Genomic DNA, 21,015 nt, shown 5'->3' with positions numbered 1-21,015 from the left:
CCCTAGTACGTAGACGTTCCAACCCCTTTGAATATTTGCTTCCTCCGTTTGAAAGCAAAATAAAGAAATACATAAATAAATAAATAAATAAATACATAGGTAGGAAATATAGGCTAAGCCAGCAACAGGTCGGAAAAAATTGCACGAGTTGACTGTAAACAGCTGGCGGATTGGGGGAGTTTTAGTGCTTGTTTTCATCTGGAATGTTTAGCTTATTTTTTGGGGTGACAGCTTTGTTTTCGATGTAGTTTTCACCGTGTTGTACAATTCCCGGTCTCGCTGTGTTCATTCGCCCAAGAGCTGCAAAGTAATTTTTTCAACACTGTCTGAGTATGGAAAATAGCCTATAGTCTGCATGGCCTTCGACATCCCAGATATTGTAGTGTTTTCCTGAACAACTGTAGGTTACTCGTTTCAGGATGTCCAAGTAGAGCGAGTGACCAAAGGTCCTGTTTTTACGCACAGCGAATTGATATATGAAAAGCTAATATCAGCGTGCTTCATGAAGTTTTGCTTGACAGCAGTTGCTACTACATAGCCTATGTTGTCGGATTAGATGCAGCATTCGATTGACGTGTGTCTACTATTACGTATAAGGCCTATATAAACCGTGCGCTAAGGAGAAGCGCTCATTCACGTCTCCGTCGCCGGAGGGAGCGCCACGCTTTCTGTCGCTAGTGTACATCTGGACATGTATGGATCATTGGCTGCCAGTGACTCTAGCACACCAGTAGAGAACTGCATTAGGAGCAGTTGTTTTTTCTTTCTCCGTGGCGAAGATGAAGCAAAGAGGATCCACGAAACAACCCTCTTTACAACACATGACCTGAATGCGCAGTCCTTACTGGCTAGAGACCCAACTCGGAGTGTCCGCATCCCGACCGGTATGTGTACGTTGTTTTTATTGAGAGGCTAAGTTTCTAAAACGAAGCTCATATTTTATGAATTGTAAATTAGGGCTGTTCTCTCCAATGAAACGTCTCCTGTGTTTTCGCTCTGCTTAGAAAAACGGATTTTTTTTTTTTTATATCCCATCAAATACTTAGTGGTTTTATATTCTCATGCATGGCCAGACACTGATTTCTCTCCTTAGCTTTGAGTATCATCTTTGTTTGAAAAGCTGAGCTTTTTTTTACTCCAGTGACATTTTCTAATTTACTTGTGGTAGTTTCAAATGGTGTACACACCAAGTGGTTTTTGCCATGCTATGTCACCATTACAATTTATTTAGCTTCTAAACAAATCTGTGAGCGTTTTAATCAGAGATAAAGCTGCCCTATGTATGTTGTACTGTGAGTAAAGTATGTGCACTTGCCTAACCAAACTCTTCTGTCAGTACCCATCGTTTTTAGGATAAAGAAGGAACAGTTATTGGAAATGTTACCAAGTTTTAAATGCCATTTGTTGTATTCTTCACTTTCAAAGTTGAACTCCACGCGGAAAATGCGCCTTTGTTTTCTTGAACACAATGTAGCGTACCTCACCTTTCACAACACACGCGTCTCCAACCCGGGTTAGGGAGCTTTAAGTAGGTTACTTTGGCCGGTTGCTTTCGCTTACGGCCATACCACGCTGAACACGCCCGATCTCGTCCGATCTCGGAAGCTAAGCAGCGTCGGGCCTGGTTAGTACTTGGATGGGAGACCGCCTGGGAATACCAGGTGCCGTAAGCTTTTCTCTCCATCAGCCAGTGAAACTTTTTTTTTTTTCAGGCTGTCTGTCTGTGCGTGCCTGCTCCCTAGTACGTAGACGTTCCAACCCCTTTGAATATTTGCTTCCTCCGTTTGAAAGCAAAATAAAGAAATACATAAATAAATAAATAAATAAATACATAGGTAGGAAATATAGGCTAAGCCAGCAACAGGTCGGAAAAAATTGCACGAGTTGACTGTAAACAGCTGGCGGATTGGGGGAGTTTTAGTGCTTGTTTTCATCTGGAATGTTTAGCTTATTTTTTGGGGTGACAGCTTTGTTTTCGATGTAGTTTTCACCGTGTTGTACAATTCCCGGTCTCGCTGTGTTCATTCGCCCAAGAGCTGCAAAGTAATTTTTTCAACACTGTCTGAGTATGGAAAATAGCCTATAGTCTGCATGGCCTTCGACATCCCAGATATTGTAGTGTTTTCCTGAACAACTGTAGGTTACTCGTTTCAGGATGTCCAAGTAGAGCGAGTGACCAAAGGTCCTGTTTTTACGCACAGCGAATTGATATATGAAAAGCTAATATCAGCGTGCTTCATGAAGTTTTGCTTGACAGCAGTTGCTACTACATAGCCTATGTTGTCGGATTAGATGCAGCATTCGATTGACGTGTGTCTACTATTACGTATAAGGCCTATATAAACCGTGCGCTAAGGAGAAGCGCTCATTCACGTCTCCGTCGCCGGAGGGAGCGCCACGCTTTCTGTCGCTAGTGTACATCTGGACATGTATGGATCATTGGCTGCCAGTGACTCTAGCACACCAGTAGAGAACTGCATTTGGAGCAGTTGTTTTTTCTTTCTCCGTGGCGAAGATGAAGCAAAGAGGATCCACGAAACAACCCTCTTTACAACACATGACCTGAATGCGCAGTCCTAACTGGCCAGAGACCCAACTCGGAGCGTCCGCATCCCGACCGGTATGTGTACGTTGTTTTCATTGAGAGGCTAAGTTTCTAAAACGAAGCTCATATTTTATGAATTGTAAATTAGGGCTGTTCTCTCCAATGAAACGTCCCCTGTGTTTTCGCTCTGCTTAGAAAAACAGATTTTTTTTTTTTTTATATCCCATCAAATACTTAGTGGTTTTATATTCTCATGCATGGCCAGACACTGATTTCTCTCCTTAGCTTTGAGTATCATCTTTGTTTGAAAAGCTGAGCTTTTTTTTACTCCAGTGACATTTTCTAATTTACTTGTGGTAGTTTCAAATGGTGTACACACCAAGTGGTTTTTGACATGCTATGTCACCATTACAATTTATTTAGCTTCTAAACAAATCTGTGAGCGTTTTAATCAGAGATAAAGCTGCCCTATGTATGTTGTACTGTGAGTAAAGTAGGTGCACTTGCCTAACCAAACTCTTCTGTCAGTACCCATCGTTTTTAGGATAAAGAAGGAACAGTTATTGGAAATGTTACCAAGTTTTAAATGCCATTTGTTGTATTCTTCACTTTCAAAGTTGAACTCCACGCGGAAAATGCGCCTTTGTTTTCTTGAACACAATGTAGCGTACCTCACCTTTCACAACACACGCGTCTCCAACCCGGGTTAGGGAGCTTTAAGTAGGTTACTTTGGCCGGTTGCTTTCGCTTACGGCCATACCACGCTGAACACGCCCGATCTCGTCCGATCTCGGAAGCTAAGCAGCGTCGGGCCTGGTTAGTACTTGGATGGGACACCGCCTGGGAATACCAGGTGCCGTAAGCTTTTCTCTCCATCATCCAGTGAAACTTTTTTTTTTTTCAGGCTGTCTGTCTGTGCGTGCCTGCTCCCTAGTACGTAGACGTTCCAACCCCTTTGAATATTTGCTTCCTCCGTTTGAAAGCAAAATAAAGAAATACATAAATAAATAAATAAATAAATACATAGGTAGGAAATATAGGCTAAGCCAGCAACAGGTCGGAAAAAATTGCACGAGTTGACTGTAAACAGCTGGCGGATTGGGGGAGTTTTAGTGCTTGTTTTCATCTGGAATGTTTAGCTTATTTTTTGGGGTGACAGCTTTGTTTTCGATGTAGTTTTCACCGTGTTGTACAATTCCCGGTCTCGCTGTGTTCATTCGCCCAAGAGCTGCAAAGTAATTTTTTCAACACTGTCTGAGTATGGAAAATAGCCTATAGTCTGCATGGCCTTCGACATCCCAGATATTGTAGTGTTTTCCTGAACAATTGTAGGTTACTCGTTTCAGGATGTCCAAGTAGAGCGAGTGACCAAAGGTCCTGTTTTTACGCACAGCGAATTGATATATGAAAAGCTAATATCAGCGTGCTTCATGAAGTTTTGCTTGACAGCAGTTGCTACTACATAGCCTATGTTGTCGGATTAGATGCAGCATTCGATTGACGTGTGTCTACTATTACGTATAAGGCCTATATAAACCGTGCGCTAAGGAGAAGTGCTCATTCACGTCTCCGTCGCCGGAGGGAGCGCCACGCTTTCTGTCGCTAGTGTACATCTGGACATGTATGGATCATTGGCTGCCAGTGACTCTAGCACACCAGTAGAGAACTGCATTTGGAGCAGTTGTTTTTTCTTTCTCCGTGGCGAAGATGAAGCAAAGAGGATCCACGAAACAACCCTCTTTACAACACATGACCTGAATGCGCAGTCCTAACTGGCCAGAGACCCAACTCGGAGCGTCCGCATCCCGACCGGTATGTGTACGTTGTTTTCATTGAGAGGCTAAGTTTCTAAAACGAAGCTCATATTTTATGAATTGTAAATTAGGGCTGTTCTCTCCAATGAAACGTCCCCTGTGTTTTCGCTCTGCTTAGAAAAACAGATTTTTTTTTTTTTTATATCCCATCAAATACTTAGTGGTTTTATATTCTCATGCATGGCCAGACACTGATTTCTCTCCTTAGCTTTGAGTATCATCTTTGTTTGAAAAGCTGAGCTTTTTTTTACTCCAGTGACATTTTCTAATTTACTTGTGGTAGTTTCAAATGGTGTACACACCAAGTGGTTTTTGACATGCTATGTCACCATTACAATTTATTTAGCTTCTAAACAAATCTGTGAGCGTTTTAATCAGAGATAAAGCTGCCCTATGTATGTTGTACTGTGAGTAAAGTAGGTGCACTTGCCTAACCAAACTCTTCTGTCAGTACCCATCGTTTTTAGGATAAAGAAGGAACAGTTATTGGAAATGTTACCAAGTTTTAAATGCCATTTGTTGTATTCTTCACTTTCAAAGTTGAACTCCACGCGGAAAATGCGCCTTTGTTTTCTTGAACACAATGTAGCGTACCTCACCTTTCACAACACACGCGTCTCCAACCCGGGTTAGGGAGCTTTAAGTAGGTTACTTTGGCCGGTTGCTTTCGCTTACGGCCATACCACGCTGAACACGCCCGATCTCGTCCGATCTCGGAAGCTAAGCAGCGTCGGGCCTGGTTAGTACTTGGATGGGACACCGCCTGGGAATACCAGGTGCCGTAAGCTTTTCTCTCCATCATCCAGTGAAACTTTTTTTTTTTTCAGGCTGTCTGTCTGTGCGTGCCTGCTCCCTAGTACGTAGACGTTCCAACCCCTTTGAATATTTGCTTCCTCCGTTTGAAAGCAAAATAAAGAAATACATAAATAAATAAATAAATAAATACATAGGTAGGAAATATAGGCTAAGCCAGCAACAGGTCGGAAAAAATTGCACGAGTTGACTGTAAACAGCTGGCGGATTGGGGGAGTTTTAGTGCTTGTTTTCATCTGGAATGTTTAGCTTATTTTTTGGGGTGACAGCTTTGTTTTCGATGTAGTTTTCACCGTGTTGTACAATTCCCGGTCTCGCTGTGTTCATTCGCCCAAGAGCTGCAAAGTAATTTTTTCAACACTGTCTGAGTATGGAAAATAGCCTATAGTCTGCATGGCCTTCGACATCCCAGATATTGTAGTGTTTTCCTGAACAATTGTAGGTTACTCGTTTCAGGATGTCCAAGTAGAGCGAGTGACCAAAGGTCCTGTTTTTACGCACAGCGAATTGATATATGAAAAGCTAATATCAGCGTGCTTCATGAAGTTTTGCTTGACAGCAGTTGCTACTACATAGCCTATGTTGTCGGATTAGATGCAGCATTCGATTGACGTGTGTCTACTATTACGTATAAGGCCTATATAAACCGTGCGCTAAGGAGAAGTGCTCATTCACGTCTCCGTCGCCGGAGGGAGCGCCACGCTTTCTGTCGCTAGTGTACATCTGGACATGTATGGATCATTGGCTGCCAGTGACTCTAGCACACCAGTAGAGAACTGCATTTGGAGCAGTTGTTTTTTCTTTCTCCGTGGCGAAGATGAAGCAAAGAGGATCCACGAAACAACCCTCTTTACAACACATGACCTGAATGCGCAGTCCTAACTGGCCAGAGACCCAACTCGGAGCGTCCGCATCCCGACCGGTATGTGTACGTTGTTTTCATTGAGAGGCTAAGTTTCTAAAACGAAGCTCATATTTTATGAATTGTAAATTAGGGCTGTTCTCTCCAATGAAACGTCCCCTGTGTTTTCGCTCTGCTTAGAAAAACAGATTTTTTTTTTTTTATATCCCATCAAATACTTAGTGGTTTTATATTCTCATGCATGGCCAGACACTGATTTCTCTCCTTAGCTTTGAGTATCATCTTTGTTTGAAAAGCTGAGCTTTTTTTTACTCCAGTGACATTTTCTAATTTACTTGTGGTAGTTTCAAATGGTGTACACACCAAGTGGTTTTTGACATGCTATGTCACCATTACAATTTATTTAGCTTCTAAACAAATCTGTGAGCGTTTTAATCAGAGATAAAGCTGCCCTATGTATGTTGTACTGTGAGTAAAGTATGTGCACTTGCCTAACCAAACTCTTCTGTCAGTACCCATCGTTTTTAGGATAAAGAAGGAACAGTTATTGGAAATGTTACCAAGTTTTAAATGCCATTTGTTGTATTCTTCACTTTCAAAGTTGAACTCCACGCGGAAAATGCGCCTTTGTTTTCTTGAACACAATGTAGCGTACCTCACCTTTCACAACACACGCGTCTCCAACCCGGGTTAGGGAGCTTTAAGTAGGTTACTTTGGCCGGTTGCTTTCGCTTACGGCCATACCACGCTGAACACGCCCGATCTCGTCCGATCTCGGAAGCTAAGCAGCGTCGGGCCTGGTTAGTACTTGGATGGGAGACCGCCTGGGAATACCAGGTGCCGTAAGCTTTTCTCTCCATCAGCCAGTGAAACTTTTTTTTTTTTCAGGCTGTCTGTCTGTGCGTGCCTGCTCCCTAGTACGTAGACGTTCCAACCCCTTTGAATATTTGCTTCCTCCGTTTGAAAGCAAAATAAAGAAATACATAAATAAATAAATAAATAAATACATAGGTAGGAAATATAGGCTAAGCCAGCAACAGGTCGGAAAAAATTGCACGAGTTGACTGTAAACAGCTGGCGGATTGGGGGAGTTTTAGTGCTTGTTTTCATCTGGAATGTTTAGCTTATTTTTTGGGGTGACAGCTTTGTTTTCGATGTAGTTTTCACCGTGTTGTACAATTCCCGGTCTCGCTGTGTTCATTCGCCCAAGAGCTGCAAAGTAATTTTTTCAACACTGTCTGAGTATGGAAAATAGCCTATAGTCTGCATGGCCTTCGACATCCCAGATATTGTAGTGTTTTCCTGAACAACTGTAGGTTACTCGTTTCAGGATGTCCAAGTAGAGCGAGTGACCAAAGGTCCTGTTTTTACGCACAGCGAATTGATATATGAAAAGCTCATATCAGCGTGCTTCATGAAGTTTTGCTTGACAGCAGTTGCTACTACATAGCCTATGTTGTCGGATTAGATGCAGCATTCGATTGACGTGTGTCTACTATTACGTATAAGGCCTATATAAACCGTGCGCTAAGGAGAAGCGCTCATTCACGTCTCCGTCGCCGGAGGGAGCGCCACGCTTTCTGTCGCTAGTGTACATCTGGACATGTATGGATCATTGGCTGCCAGTGACTCTAGCACACCAGTAGAGAACTGCATTTGGAGCAGTTGTTTTTTCTTTCTCCGTGGCGAAGATGAAGCAAAGAGGATCCACGAAACAACCCTCTTTACAACACATGACCTGAATGCGCAGTCCTAACTGGCCAGAGACCCAACTCGGAGCGTCCGCATCCCGACCGGTATGTGTACGTTGCTTTCATTGAGAGGCTAAGTTTCTAAAACGAAGCTCATATTTTATGAATTGTAAATTAGGGCTGTTCTCTCCAATGAAACGTCCCCTGTGTTTTCGCTCTGCTTAGAAAAACAGATTTTTTTTTTTTATATCCCATCAAATACTTAGTGGTTTTATATTCTCATGCATGGCCAGACACTGATTTCTCTCCTTAGCTTTGAGTATCATCTTTGTTTGAAAAGCTGAGCTTTTTTTTACTCCAGTGACATTTTCTAATTTACTTGTGGTAGTTTCAAATGGTGTACACACCAAGTGGTTTTTGACATGCTATGTCACCATTACAATTTATTTAGCTTCTAAACAAATCTGTGAGCGTTTTAATCAGAGATAAAGCTGCCCTATGTATGTTGTACTGTGAGTAAAGTATGTGCACTTGCCTAACCAAACTCTTCTGTCAGTACCCATCGTTTTTAGGATAAAGAAGGAACAGTTATTGGAAATGTTACCAAGTTTTAAATGCCATTTGTTGTATTCTTCACTTTCAAAGTTGAACTCCACGCGGAAAATGCGCCTTTGTTTTCTTGAACACAATGTAGCGTACCTCACCTTTCACAACACACGCGTCTCCAACCCGGGTTAGGGAGCTTTAAGTAGGTTACTTTGGCCGGTTGCTTTCGCTTACGGCCATACCACGCTGAACACGCCCGATCTCGTCCGATCTCGGAAGCTAAGCAGCGTCGGGCCTGGTTAGTACTTGGATGGGAGACCGCCTGGGAATACCAGGTGCCGTAAGCTTTTCTCTCCATCAGCCAGTGAAACTTTTTTTTTTTTCAGGCTGTCTGTCTGTGCGTGCCTGCTCCCTAGTACGTAGACGTTCCAACCCCTTTGAATATTTGCTTCCTCCGTTTGAAAGCAAAATAAAGAAATACATAAATAAATAAATAAATAAATACATAGGTAGGAAATATAGGCTAAGCCAGCAACAGGTCGGAAAAAATTGCACGAGTTGACTGTAAACAGCTGGCGGATTGGGGGAGTTTTAGTGCTTGTTTTCATCTGGAATGTTTAGCTTATTTTTTGGGGTGACAGCTTTGTTTTCGATGTAGTTTTCACCGTGTTGTACAATTCCCGGTCTCGCTGTGTTCATTCGCCCAAGAGCTGCAAAGTAATTTTTTCAACACTGTCTGAGTATGGAAAATAGCCTATAGTCTGCATGGCCTTCGACATCCCAGATATTGTAGTGTTTTCCTGAACAACTGTAGGTTACTCGTTTCAGGATGTCCAAGTAGAGCGAGTGACCAAAGGTCCTGTTTTTACGCACAGCGAATTGATATATGAAAAGCTAATATCAGCGTGCTTCATGAAGTTTTGCTTGACAGCAGTTGCTACTACATAGCCTATGTTGTCGGATTAGATGCAGCATTCGATTGACGTGTGTCTACTATTACGTATAAGGCCTATATAAACCGTGCGCTAAGGAGAAGCGCTCATTCACGTCTCCGTCGCCGGAGGGAGCGCCACGCTTTCTGTCGCTAGTGTACATCTGGACATGTATGGATCATTGGCTGCCAGTGACTCTAGCACACCAGTAGAGAACTGCATTTGGAGCAGTTGTTTTTTCTTTCTCCGTGGCGAAGATGAAGCAAAGAGGATCCACGAAACAACCCTCTTTACAACACATGACCTGAATGCGCAGTCCTAACTGGCCAGAGACCCAACTCGGAGCGTCCGCATCCCGACCGGTATGTGTACGTTGTTTTCATTGAGAGGCTAAGTTTCTAAAACGAAGCTCATATTTTATGAATTGTAAATTAGGGCTGTTCTCTCCAATGAAACGTCCCCTGTGTTTTCGCTCTGCTTAGAAAAACAGATTTTTTTTTTTTAATATCCCATCAAATACTTAGTGGTTTTATATTCTCATGCATGGCCAGACACTGATTTCTCTCCTTAGCTTTGAGTATCATCTTTGTTTGAAAAGCTGAGCTTTTTTTTACTCCAGTGACATTTTCTAATTTACTTGTGGTAGTTTCAAATGGTGTACACACCAAGTGGTTTTTGACATGCTATGTCACCATTACAATTTATTTAGCTTCTAAACAAATCTGTGAGCGTTTTAATCAGAGATAAAGCTGCCCTATGTATGTTGTACTGTGAGTAAAGTATGTGCACTTGCCTAACCAAACTCTTCTGTCAGTACCCATCGTTTTTAGGATAAAGAAGGAACAGTTATTGGAAATGTTACCAAGTTTTAAATGCCATTTGTTGTATTCTTCACTTTCAAAGTTGAACTCCACGCGGAAAATGCGCCTTTGTTTTCTTGAACACAATGTAGCGTACCTCACCTTTCACAACACACGCGTCTCCAACCCGGGTTAGGGAGCTTTAAGTAGGTTACTTTGGCCGGTTGCTTTCGCTTACGGCCATACCACGCTGAACACGCCCGATCTCGTCCGATCTCGGAAGCTAAGCAGCGTCGGGCCTGGTTAGTACTTGGATGGGAGACCGCCTGGGAATACCAGGTGCCGTAAGCTTTTCTCTCCATCAGCCAGTGAAACTTTTTTTTTTTTCAGGCTGTCTGTCTGTGCGTGCCTGCTCCCTAGTACGTAGACGTTCCAACCCCTTTGAATATTTGCTTCCTCCGTTTGAAAGCAAAATAAAGAAATACATAAATAAATAAATAAATAAATACATAGGTAGGAAATATAGGCTAAGCCAGCAACAGGTCGGAAAAAATTGCACGAGTTGACTGTAAACAGCTGGCGGATTGGGGGAGTTTTAGTGCTTGTTTTCATCTGGAATGTTTAGCTTATTTTTTGGGGTGACAGCTTTGTTTTCGATGTAGTTTTCACCGTGTTGTACAATTCCCGGTCTCGCTGTGTTCATTCGCCCAAGAGCTGCAAAGTAATTTTTTCAACACTGTCTGAGTATGGAAAATAGCCTATAGTCTGCATGGCCTTCGACATCCCAGATATTGTAGTGTTTTCCTGAACAACTGTAGGTTACTCGTTTCAGGATGTCCAAGTAGAGCGAGTGACCAAAGGTCCTGTTTTTACGCACAGCGAATTGATATATGAAAAGCTAATATCAGCGTGCTTCATGAAGTTTTGCTTGACAGCAGTTGCTACTACATAGCCTATGTTGTCGGATTAGATGCAGCATTCGATTGACGTGTGTCTACTATTACGTATAAGGCCTATATAAACCGTGCGCTAAGGAGAAGCGCTCATTCACGTCTCCGTCGCCGGAGGGAGCGCCACGCTTTCTGTCGCTACATCTGGACATGTATGGATCATTGGCTGCCAGTGACTCTAGCACACCAGTAGAGAACTGCATTTGGAGCAGTTGTTTTTTCTTTCTCCGTGGCGAAGATGAAGCAAAGAGGATCCACGAAACAACCCTCTTTACAACACATGACCTGAATGCGCAGTCCTAACTGGCCAGAGACCCAACTCGGAGCGTCCGCATCCCGACCGGTATGTGTACGTTGTTTTCATTGAGAGGCTAAGTTTCTAAAACGAAGCTCATATTTTATGAATTGTAAATTAGGGCTGTTCTCTCCAATGAAACGTCCCCTGTGTTTTCGCTCTGCTTAGAAAAACAGATTTTTTTTTTTTTATATCCCATCAAATACTTAGTGGTTTTATATTCTCATGCATGGCCAGACACTGATTTCTCTCCTTAGCTTTGAGTATCATCTTTGTTTGAAAAGCTGAGCTTTTTTTTACTCCAGTGACATTTTCTAATTTACTTGTGGTAGTTTCAAATGGTGTACACACCAAGTGGTTTTTGCCATGCTATGTCACCATTACAATTTATTTAGCTTCTAAACAAATCTGTGAGCGTTTTAATCAGAGATAAAGCTGCCCTATGTATGTTGTACTGTGAGTAAAGTATGTGCACTTGCCTAACCAAACTCTTCTGTCAGTACCCATCGTTTTTAGGATAAAGAAGGAACAGTTATTGGAAATGTTACCAAGTTTTAAATGCCATTTGTTGTATTCTTCACTTTCAAAGTTGAACTCCACGCGGAAAATGCGCCTTTGTTTTCTTGAACACAATGTAGCGTACCTCACCTTTCACAACACACGCGTCTCCAACCCGGGTTAGGGAGCTTTAAGTAGGTTACTTTGGCCGGTTGCTTTCGCTTACGGCCATACCACGCTGAACACGCCCGATCTCGTCCGATCTCGGAAGCTAAGCAGCGTCGGGCCTGGTTAGTACTTGGATGGGAGACCGCCTGGGAATACCAGGTGCCGTAAGCTTTTCTCTCCATCAGCCAGTGAAACTTTTTTTTTTTTCAGGCTGTCTGTCTGTGCGTGCCTGCTCCCTAGTACGTAGACGTTCCAACCCCTTTGAATATTTGCTTCCTCCGTTTGAAAGCAAAATAAAGAAATACATAAATAAATAAATAAATAAATACATAGGTAGGAAATATAGGCTAAGCCAGCAACAGGTCGGAAAAAATTGCACGAGTTGACTGTAAACAGCTGGCGGATTGGGGGAGTTTTAGTGCTTGTTTTCATCTGGAATGTTTAGCTTATTTTTTGGGGTGACAGCTTTGTTTTCGATGTAGTTTTCACCGTGTTGTACAATTCCCGGTCTCGCTGTGTTCATTCGCCCAAGAGCTGCAAAGTAATTTTTTCAACACTGTCTGAGTATGGAAAATAGCCTATAGTCTGCATGGCCTTCGACATCCCAGATATTGTAGTGTTTTCCTGAACAACTGTAGGTTACTCGTTTCAGGATGTCCAAGTAGAGCGAGTGACCAAAGGTCCTGTTTTTACGCACAGCGAATTGATATATGAAAAGCTAATATCAGCGTGCTTCATGAAGTTTTGCTTGACAGCAGTTGCTACTACATAGCCTATGTTGTCGGATTAGATGCAGCATTCGATTGACGTGTGTCTACTATTACGTATAAGGCCTATATAAACCGTGCGCTAAGGAGAAGCGCTCATTCACGTCTCCGTCGCCGGAGGGAGCGCCACGCTTTCTGTCGCTAGTGTACATCTGGACATGTATGGATCATTGGCTGCCAGTGACTCTAGCACACCAGTAGAGAACTGCATTTGGAGCAGTTGTTTTTTCTTTCTCCGTGGCGAAGATGAAGCAAAGAGGATCCACGAAACAACCCTCTTTACAACACATGACCTGAATGCGCAGTCCTAACTGGCCAGAGACCCAACTCGGAGCGTCCGCATCCCGACCGGTATGTGTACGTTGTTTTCATTGAGAGGCTAAGTTTCTAAAACGAAGCTCATATTTTATGAATTGTAAATTAGGGCTGTTCTCTCCAATGAAACGTCTCCTGTGTTTTCTCTCTGCTTAGAAAAACGGATTTTTTTTTTTTTTAAATCCCATCAAATACTTAGTGGTTTTATATTCTCATGCATGGCCAGACACTGATTTCTCTCCTTAGCTTTGAGTATCATCTTTGTTTGAAAAGCTGAGCTTTTTTTTACTCCAGTGACATTTTCTAATTTACTTGTGGTAGTTTCAAATGGTGTACACACCAAGTGGTTTTTGACATGCTATGTCACCATTACAATTTATTTAGCTTCTAAACAAATCTGTGAGCGTTTTAATCAGAGATAAAGCTGCCCTATGTATGTTGTACTGTGAGTAAAGTATGTGCACTTGCCTAACCAAACTCTTCTGTCAGTACCCATCGTTTTTAGGATAAAGAAGGAACAGTTATTGGAAATGTTACCAAGTTTTAAATGCCATTTGTTGTATTCTTCACTTTCAAAGTTGAACTCCACGCGGAAAATGCGCCTTTGTTTTCTTGAACACAATGTAGCGTACCTCACCTTTCACAACACACGCGTCTCCAACCCGGGTTAGGGAGCTTTAAGTAGGTTACTTTGGCCGGTTGCTTTCGCTTACGGCCATACCACGCTGAACACGCCCGATCTCGTCCGATCTCGGAAGCTAAGCAGCGTCGGGCCTGGTTAGTACTTGGATGGGAGACCGCCTGGGAATACCAGGTGCCGTAAGCTTTTCTCTCCATCAGCCAGTGAAACTTTTTTTTTTTTCAGGCTGTCTGTCTGTGCGTGCCTGCTCCCTAGTACGTAGACGTTCCAACCCCTTTGAATATTTGCTTCCTCCGTTTGAAAGCAAAATAAAGAAATACATAAATAAATAAATAAATAAATACATAGGTAGGAAATATAGGCTAAGCCAGCAACAGGTCGGAAAAAATTGCACGAGTTGACTGTAAACAGCTGGCGGATTGGGGGAGTTTTAGTGCTTGTTTTCATCTGGAATGTTTAGCTTATTTTTTGGGGTGACAGCTTTGTTTTCGATGTAGTTTTCACCGTGTTGTACAATTCCCGGTCTCGCTGTGTTCATTCGCCCAAGAGCTGCAAAGTAATTTTTTCAACACTGTCTGAGTATGGAAAATAGCCTATAGTCTGCATGGCCTTCGACATCCCAGATATTGTAGTGTTTTCCTGAACAACTGTAGGTTACTCGTTTCAGGATGTCCAAGTAGAGCGAGTGACCAAAGGTCCTGTTTTTACGCACAGCGAATTGATATATGAAAAGCTAATATCAGCGTGCTTCATGAAGTTTTGCTTGACAGCAGTTGCTACTACATAGCCTATGTTGTCGGATTAGATGCAGCATTCGATTGACGTGTGTCTACTATTACGTATAAGGCCTATATAAACCGTGCGCTAAGGAGAAGCGCTCATTCACGTCTCCGTCGCCGGAGGGAGCGCCACGCTTTCTGTCGCTAGTGTACATCTGGACATGTATGGATCATTGGCTGCCAGTGACTCTAGCACACCAGTAGAGAACTGCATTTGGAGCAGTTGTTTTTTCTTTCTCCGTGGCGAAGATGAAGCAAAGAGGATCCACGAAACAACCCTCTTTACAACACATGACCTGAATGCGCAGTCCTAACTGGCCAGAGACCCAACTCGGAGCGTCCGCATCCCGACCGGTATGTGTACGTTGTTTTCATTGAGAGGCTAAGTTTCTAAAACGAAGCTCATATTTTATGAATTGTAAATTAGGGCTGTTCTCTCCAATGAAACGTCCCCTGTGTTTTCGCTCTGCTTAGAAAAACAGATTTTTTTTTTTTTATATCCCATCAAATACTTAGTGGTTTTATATTCTCATGCATGGCCAGACACTGATTTCTCTCCTTAGCTTTGAGTATCATCTTTGTTTGAAAAGCTGAGCTTTTTTTTACTCCAGTGACATTTTCTAATTTACTTGTGGTAGTTTCAAATGGTGTACACACCAAGTGGTTTTTGCCATGCTATGTCACCATTACAATTTATTTAGCTTCTAAACAAATCTGTGAGCGTTTTAATCAGAGATAAAGCTGCCCTATGTATGTTGTACTGTGAGTAAAGTATGTGCACTTGCCTAACCAAACTCTTCTGTCAGTACCCATCGTTTTTAGGATAAAGAAGGAACAGTTATTGGAAATGTTACCAAGTTTTAAATGCCATTTGTTGTATTCTTCACTTTCAAAGTTGAACTCCACGCGGAAAATGCGCCTTTGTTTTCTTGAACACAATGTAGCGTACCTCACCTTTCACAACACACGCGTCTCCAACCCGGGTTAGGGAGCTTTAAGTAGGTTACTTTGGCCGGTTGCTTTCGCTTACGGCCATACCACGCTGAACACGCCCGATCTCGTCCGATCTCGGAAGCTAAGCAGCGTCGGGCCTGGTTAGTACTTGGATGGGAGACCGCCTGGGAATACCAGGTGCCGTAAGCTTTTCTCTCCATCAGCCAGTGAAACTTTTTTTTTTTTCAGGCTGTCTGTCTGTGCGTGCCTGCTCCCTAGTACGTAGACGTTCCAACCCCTTTGAATATTTGCTTCCTCCGTTTGAAAGCAAAATAAAGAAATACATAAATAAATAAATAAATAAATACATAGGTAGGAAATATAGGCTAAGCCAGCAACAGGTCGGAAAAAATTGCACGAGTTGACTGTAAACAGCTGGCGGATTGGGGGAGTTTTAGTGCTTGTTTTCATCTGGAATGTTTAGCTTATTTTTTGGGGTGACAGCTTTGTTTTCGATGTAGTTTTCACCGTGTTGTACAATTCCCGGTCTCGCTGTGTTCATTCGCCCAAGAGCTGCAAAGTAATTTTTTCAACACTGTCTGAGTATGGAAAATAGCCTATAGTCTGCATGGCCTTCGACATCCCAGATATTGTAGTGTTTTCCTGAACAACTGTAGGTTACTCGTTTCAGGATGTCCAAGTAGAGCGAGTGACCAAAGGTCCTGTTTTTACGCACAGCGAATTGATATATGAAAAGCTAATATCAGCGTGCTTCATGAAGTTTTGCTTGACAGCAGTTGCTACTACATAGCCTATGTTGTCGGATTAGATGCAGCATTCGATTGACGTGTGTCTACTATTACGTATAAGGCCTATATAAACCGTGCGCTAAGGAGAAGCGCTCATTCACGTCTCCGTCGCCGGAGGGAGCGCCACGCTTTCTGTCGCTAGTGTACATCTGGACATGTATGGATCATTGGCTGCCAGTGACTCTAGCACACCAGCAGAGAACTGCATTTGGAGCAGTTGTTTTTTCTTTCTCCGTGGCGAAGATGAAGCAAAGAGGATCCACGAAACAACCCTCTTTACAACACATGACCTGAATGCGCAGTCCTAACTGGCCAGAGACCCAACTCGGAGCGTCCGCATCCCGACCGGTATGTGTACGTTGTTTTCATTGAGAGGCTAAGTTTCTAAAACGAAGCTCATATTTTATGAATTGTAAATTAGGGCTGTTCTCTCCAATGAAACGTCTCCTGTGTTTTCGCTCTGCTTAGAAAAACGGATTTTTTTTTTTTTTAAATCCCATCAAATACTTAGTGGTTTTATATTCTCATGCATGGCCAGACACTGATTTCTCTCCTTAGCTTTGAGTATCATCTTTGTTTGAAAAGCTGAGCTTTTTTTTTACTCCAGTGACATTTTCTAATTTACTTGTGGTAGTTTCAAATGGTGTACACACCAAGTGGTTTTTGACATGCTATGTCACCATTACAATTTATTTAGCTTCTAAACAAATCTGTGAGCGTTTTAATCAGAGATAAAGCTGCCCTATGTATGTTGTACTGTGAGTAAAGTATGTGCACTTGCCTAACCAAACTCTTCTGTCAGTACCCATCGTTTTTAGGATAAAGAAGGAACAGTTATTGGAAATGTTACCAAGTTTTAAATGCCATTTGTTGTATTCTTCACTTTCAAAGTTGAACTCCACGCGGAAAATGCGCCTTTGTTTTCTTGAACACAATGTAGCGTACCTCACCTTTCACAACACACGCGTCTCCAACCCGGGTTAGGGAGCTTTAAGTAGGTTACTTTGGCCGGTTGCTTTCGCTTACGGCCATACCACGCTGAACACGCCCGATCTCGTCCGATCTCGGAAGCTAAGCAGCGTCGGGCCTGGTTAGTACTTGGATGGGAGACCGCCTGGGAATACCAGGTGCCGTAAGCTTTTCTCTCCATCAGCCAGTGAAACTTTTTTTTTTTTCAGGCTGTCTGTCTGTGCGTGCCTGCTCCCTAGTACGTAGACGTTCCAACCCCTTTGAATATTTGCTTCCTCCGTTTGAAAGCAAAATAAAGAAATACATAAATAAATAAATAAATAAATACATAGGTAGGAAATATAGGCTAAGCCAGCAACAGGTCGGAAAAAATTGCACGAGTTGACTGTAAACAGCTGGCGGATTGGGGGAGTTTTAGTGCTTGTTTTCATCTGGAATGTTTAGCTTATTTTTTGGGGTGACAGCTTTGTTTTCGATGTAGTTTTCACCGTGTTGTACAATTCCCGGTCTCGCTGTGTTCATTCGCCCAAGAGCTGCAAAGTAATTTTTTCAACACTGTCTGAGTATGGAAAATAGCCTATAGTCTGCATGGCCTTCGACATCCCAGATATTGTAGTGTTTTCCTGAACAACTGTAGGTTACTCGTTTCAGGATGTCCAAGTAGAGCGAGTGACCAAAGGTCCTGTTTTTACGCACAGCGAATTGATATATGAAAAGCTAATATCAGCGTGCTTCATGAAGTTTTGCTTGACAGCAGTTGCTACTACATAGCCTATGTTGTCGGATTAGATGCAGCATTCGATTGACGTGTGTCTACTATTACGTATAAGGCCTATATAAACCGTGCGCTAAGGAGAAGCGCTCATTCACGTCTCCGTCGCCGGAGGGAGCGCCACGCTTTCTGTCGCTAGTGTACATCTGGACATGTATGGATCATTGGCTGCCAGTGACTCTAGCACACCAGTAGAGAACTGCATTTGGAGCAGTTGTTTTTTCTTTCTCCGTGGCGAAGATGAAGCAAAGAGGATCCACGAAACAACCCTCTTTACAACACATGACCTGAATGCGCAGTCCTAACTGGCCAGAGACCCAACTCGGAGCGTCCGCATCCCGACCGGTATGTGTACGTTGTTTTCATTGAGAGGCTAAGTTTCTAAAACGAAGCTCATATTTTATGAATTGTAAATTAGGGCTGTTCTCTCCAATGAAACGTCCCCTGTGTTTTCGCTCTGCTTAGAAAAACAGATTTTTTTTTTTTATATCCCATCAAATACTTAGTGGTTTTATATTCTCATGCATGGCCAGACACTGATTTCTCTCCTTAGCTTTGAGTATCATCTTTGTTTGAAAAGCTGAGCTTTTTTTTACTCCAGTGACATTTCTAATTTACTTGTGGTAGTTTCAAATGGTGTACACACCAAGTGGTTTTTGACATGCTATGTCACCATTACAATTTATTTAGCTTCTAAACAAATCTGTGAGCGTTTTAATCAGAGATAAAGCTGCCCTATGTATGTTGTACTGTGAGTAAAGTATGTGCACTTGCCTAACCAAACTCTTCTGTCAGTACCCATCGTTTTTAGGATAAAGAAGGAACAGTTATTGGAAATGTTACCAAGTTTTAAATGCCATTTGTTGTATTCTTCACTTTCAAAGTTGAACTCCACGCGGAAAATGCGCCTTTGTTTTCTTGAACACAATGTAGCGTACCTCACCTTTCACAACACACGCGTCTCCAACCCGGGTTAGGGAGCTTTAAGTAGGTTACTTTGGCCGGTTGCTTTCGCTTACGGCCATACCACGCTGAACACGCCCGATCTCGTCCGATCTCGGAAGCTAAGCAGCGTCGGGCCTGGTTAGTACTTGGATGGGAGACCGCCTGGGAATACCAGGTGCCGTAAGCTTTTCTCTCCATCAGCCAGTGAAACTTTTTTTTTTTTCAGGCTGTCTGTCTGTGCGTGCCTGCTCCCTAGTACGTAGACGTTCCAACCCCTTTGAATATTTGCTTCCTCCGTTTGAAAGCAAAATAAAGAAATACATAAATAAATAAATAAATAAATACATAGGTAGGAAATATAGGCTAAGCCAGCAACAGGTCGGAAAAAATTGCACGAGTTGACTGTAAACAGCTGGCGGATTGGGGGAGTTTTAGTGCTTGTTTTCATCTGGAATGTTTAGCTTATTTTTTGGGGTGACAGCTTTGTTTTCGATGTAGTTTTCACCGTGTTGTACAATTCCCGGTCTCGCTGTGTTCATTCGCCCAAGAGCTGCAAAGTAATTTTTTCAACACTGTCTGAGTATGGAAAATAGCCTATAGTCTGCATGGCCTTCGACATCCCAGATATTGTAGTGTTTTCCTGAACAACTGTAGGTTACTCGTTTCAGGATGTCCAAGTAGAGCGAGTGACCAAAGGTCCTGTTTTTACGCACAGCGAATTGATATATGAAAAGCTAATATCAGCGTGCTTCATGAAGTTTTGCTTGACAGCAGTTGCTACTACATAGCCTATGTTGTCGGATTAGATGCAGCATTCGATTGACGTGTGTCTACTATTACGTATAAGGCCTATATAAACCGTGCGCTAAGGAGAAGCGCTCATTCACGTCTCCGTCGCCGGAGGGAGCGCCACGCTTTCTGTCGCTAGTGTACATCTGGACATGTATGGATCATTGGCTGCCAGTGACTCTAGCACACCAGCAGAGAACTGCATTTGGAGCAGTTGTTTTTTCTTTCTCCGTGGCGAAGATGAAGCAAAGAGGATCCACGAAACAACCCTCTTTACAACACATGACCTGAATGCGCAGTCCTAACTGGCCAGAGACCCAACTCGGAGCGTCCGCATCCCGACCGGTATGTGTACGTTGTTTTCATTGAGAGGCTAAGTTTCTAAAACGAAGCTCATATTTTATGAATTGTAAATTAGGGCTGTTCTCTCCAATGAAACGTCTCCTGTGTTTTCGCTCTGCTTAGAAAAACGGATTTTTTTTTTTTTTAAATCCCATCAAATACTTAGTGGTTTTATATTCTCATGCATGGCCAGACACTGATTTCTCTCCTTAGCTTTGAGTATCATCTTTGTTTGAAAAGCTGAGCTTTTTTTTTACTCCAGTGACATTTTCTAATTTACTTGTGGTAGTTTCAAATGGTGTACACACCAAGTGGTTTTTGACATGCTATGTCACCATTACAATTTATTTAGCTTCTAAACAAATCTGTGAGCGTTTTAATCAGAGATAAAGCTGCCCTATGTATGTTGTACTGTGAGTAAAGTATGTGCACTTGCCTAACCAAACTCTTCTGTCAGTACCCATCGTTTTTAGGATAAAGAAGGAACAGTTATTGGAAATGTTACCAAGTTTTAAATGCCATTTGTTGTATTCTTCACTTTCAAAGTTGAACTCCACGCGGAAAATGCGCCTTTGTTTTCTTGAACACAATGTAGCGTACCTCACCTTTCACAACACACGCGTCTCCAACCCGGGTTAGGGAGCTTTAAGTAGGTTACTTTGGCCGGTTGCTTTCGCTTACGGCCATACCACGCTGAACACGCCCGATCTCGTCCGATCTCGGAAGCTAAGCAGCGTCGGGCCTGGTTAGTACTTGGATGGGAGACCGCCTGGGAATACCAGGTGCCGTAAGCTTTTCTCTCCATCAGCCAGTGAAACTTTTTTTTTTTTCAGGCTGTCTGTCTGTGCGTGCCTGCTCCCTAGTACGTAGACGTTCCAACCCCTTTGAATATTTGCTTCCTCCGTTTGAAAGCAAAATAAAGAAATACATAAATAAATAAATAAATAAATACATAGGTAGGAAATATAGGCTAAGCCAGCAACAGGTCGGAAAAAATTGCACGAGTTGACTGTAAACAGCTGGCGGATTGGGGGAGTTTTA

At 42.6% G+C, this 21,015-nt stretch overlaps 12 non-coding genes across 12 annotated transcripts; all 12 read left to right on the top strand.

Moving 5' to 3' along the window:
- The first annotated feature begins 1,554 nt into the window (after positions 1 to 1,554).
- LOC134079262 (5S ribosomal RNA) lies at positions 1,555 to 1,673 on the top strand. The gene has a single exon (XR_009938908.1). It is a non-coding gene; the product is annotated as a 5S ribosomal RNA (ribosomal RNA).
- Positions 1,674 to 3,291: 1,618 nt separating this feature from the next.
- LOC134079370 (5S ribosomal RNA) lies at positions 3,292 to 3,410 on the top strand. Its single transcript, XR_009939008.1, has one exon. It is a non-coding gene; the product is annotated as a 5S ribosomal RNA (ribosomal RNA).
- A 1,618-nt stretch (positions 3,411 to 5,028) lies between these two features.
- Positions 5,029 to 5,147, top strand: LOC134079368 (5S ribosomal RNA). Its single transcript, XR_009939007.1, has one exon. It is a non-coding gene; the product is annotated as a 5S ribosomal RNA (ribosomal RNA).
- Positions 5,148 to 6,764: 1,617 nt separating this feature from the next.
- LOC134079261 (5S ribosomal RNA) lies at positions 6,765 to 6,883 on the top strand. The gene has a single exon (XR_009938907.1). It is a non-coding gene; the product is annotated as a 5S ribosomal RNA (ribosomal RNA).
- Positions 6,884 to 8,499: 1,616 nt separating this feature from the next.
- LOC134079259 (5S ribosomal RNA) lies at positions 8,500 to 8,618 on the top strand. Its single transcript, XR_009938905.1, has one exon. It is a non-coding gene; the product is annotated as a 5S ribosomal RNA (ribosomal RNA).
- A 1,617-nt stretch (positions 8,619 to 10,235) lies between these two features.
- Positions 10,236 to 10,354, top strand: LOC134079258 (5S ribosomal RNA). The gene has a single exon (XR_009938904.1). It is a non-coding gene; the product is annotated as a 5S ribosomal RNA (ribosomal RNA).
- A 1,612-nt stretch (positions 10,355 to 11,966) lies between these two features.
- LOC134079257 (5S ribosomal RNA) lies at positions 11,967 to 12,085 on the top strand. The gene has a single exon (XR_009938903.1). It is a non-coding gene; the product is annotated as a 5S ribosomal RNA (ribosomal RNA).
- Positions 12,086 to 13,703: 1,618 nt separating this feature from the next.
- Positions 13,704 to 13,822, top strand: LOC134079255 (5S ribosomal RNA). The gene has a single exon (XR_009938902.1). It is a non-coding gene; the product is annotated as a 5S ribosomal RNA (ribosomal RNA).
- A 1,617-nt stretch (positions 13,823 to 15,439) lies between these two features.
- On the top strand, positions 15,440 to 15,558 carry LOC134079254 (5S ribosomal RNA). The gene has a single exon (XR_009938901.1). It is a non-coding gene; the product is annotated as a 5S ribosomal RNA (ribosomal RNA).
- A 1,619-nt stretch (positions 15,559 to 17,177) lies between these two features.
- LOC134079429 (5S ribosomal RNA) lies at positions 17,178 to 17,296 on the top strand. The gene has a single exon (XR_009939061.1). It is a non-coding gene; the product is annotated as a 5S ribosomal RNA (ribosomal RNA).
- A 1,615-nt stretch (positions 17,297 to 18,911) lies between these two features.
- LOC134079428 (5S ribosomal RNA) lies at positions 18,912 to 19,030 on the top strand. The gene has a single exon (XR_009939060.1). It is a non-coding gene; the product is annotated as a 5S ribosomal RNA (ribosomal RNA).
- Positions 19,031 to 20,649: 1,619 nt separating this feature from the next.
- On the top strand, positions 20,650 to 20,768 carry LOC134079427 (5S ribosomal RNA). Its single transcript, XR_009939059.1, has one exon. It is a non-coding gene; the product is annotated as a 5S ribosomal RNA (ribosomal RNA).
- Positions 20,769 to 21,015: the final 247 nt, after the last annotated feature.

This window comes from Sardina pilchardus, chromosome 4 (assembly GCF_963854185.1).
Source record: "Sardina pilchardus chromosome 4, fSarPil1.1, whole genome shotgun sequence".
Taxonomy (NCBI): Eukaryota; Metazoa; Chordata; class Actinopteri; order Clupeiformes; family Clupeidae; genus Sardina; species Sardina pilchardus.
This window is presented reverse-complemented; position numbering and strand designations above follow the sequence as displayed.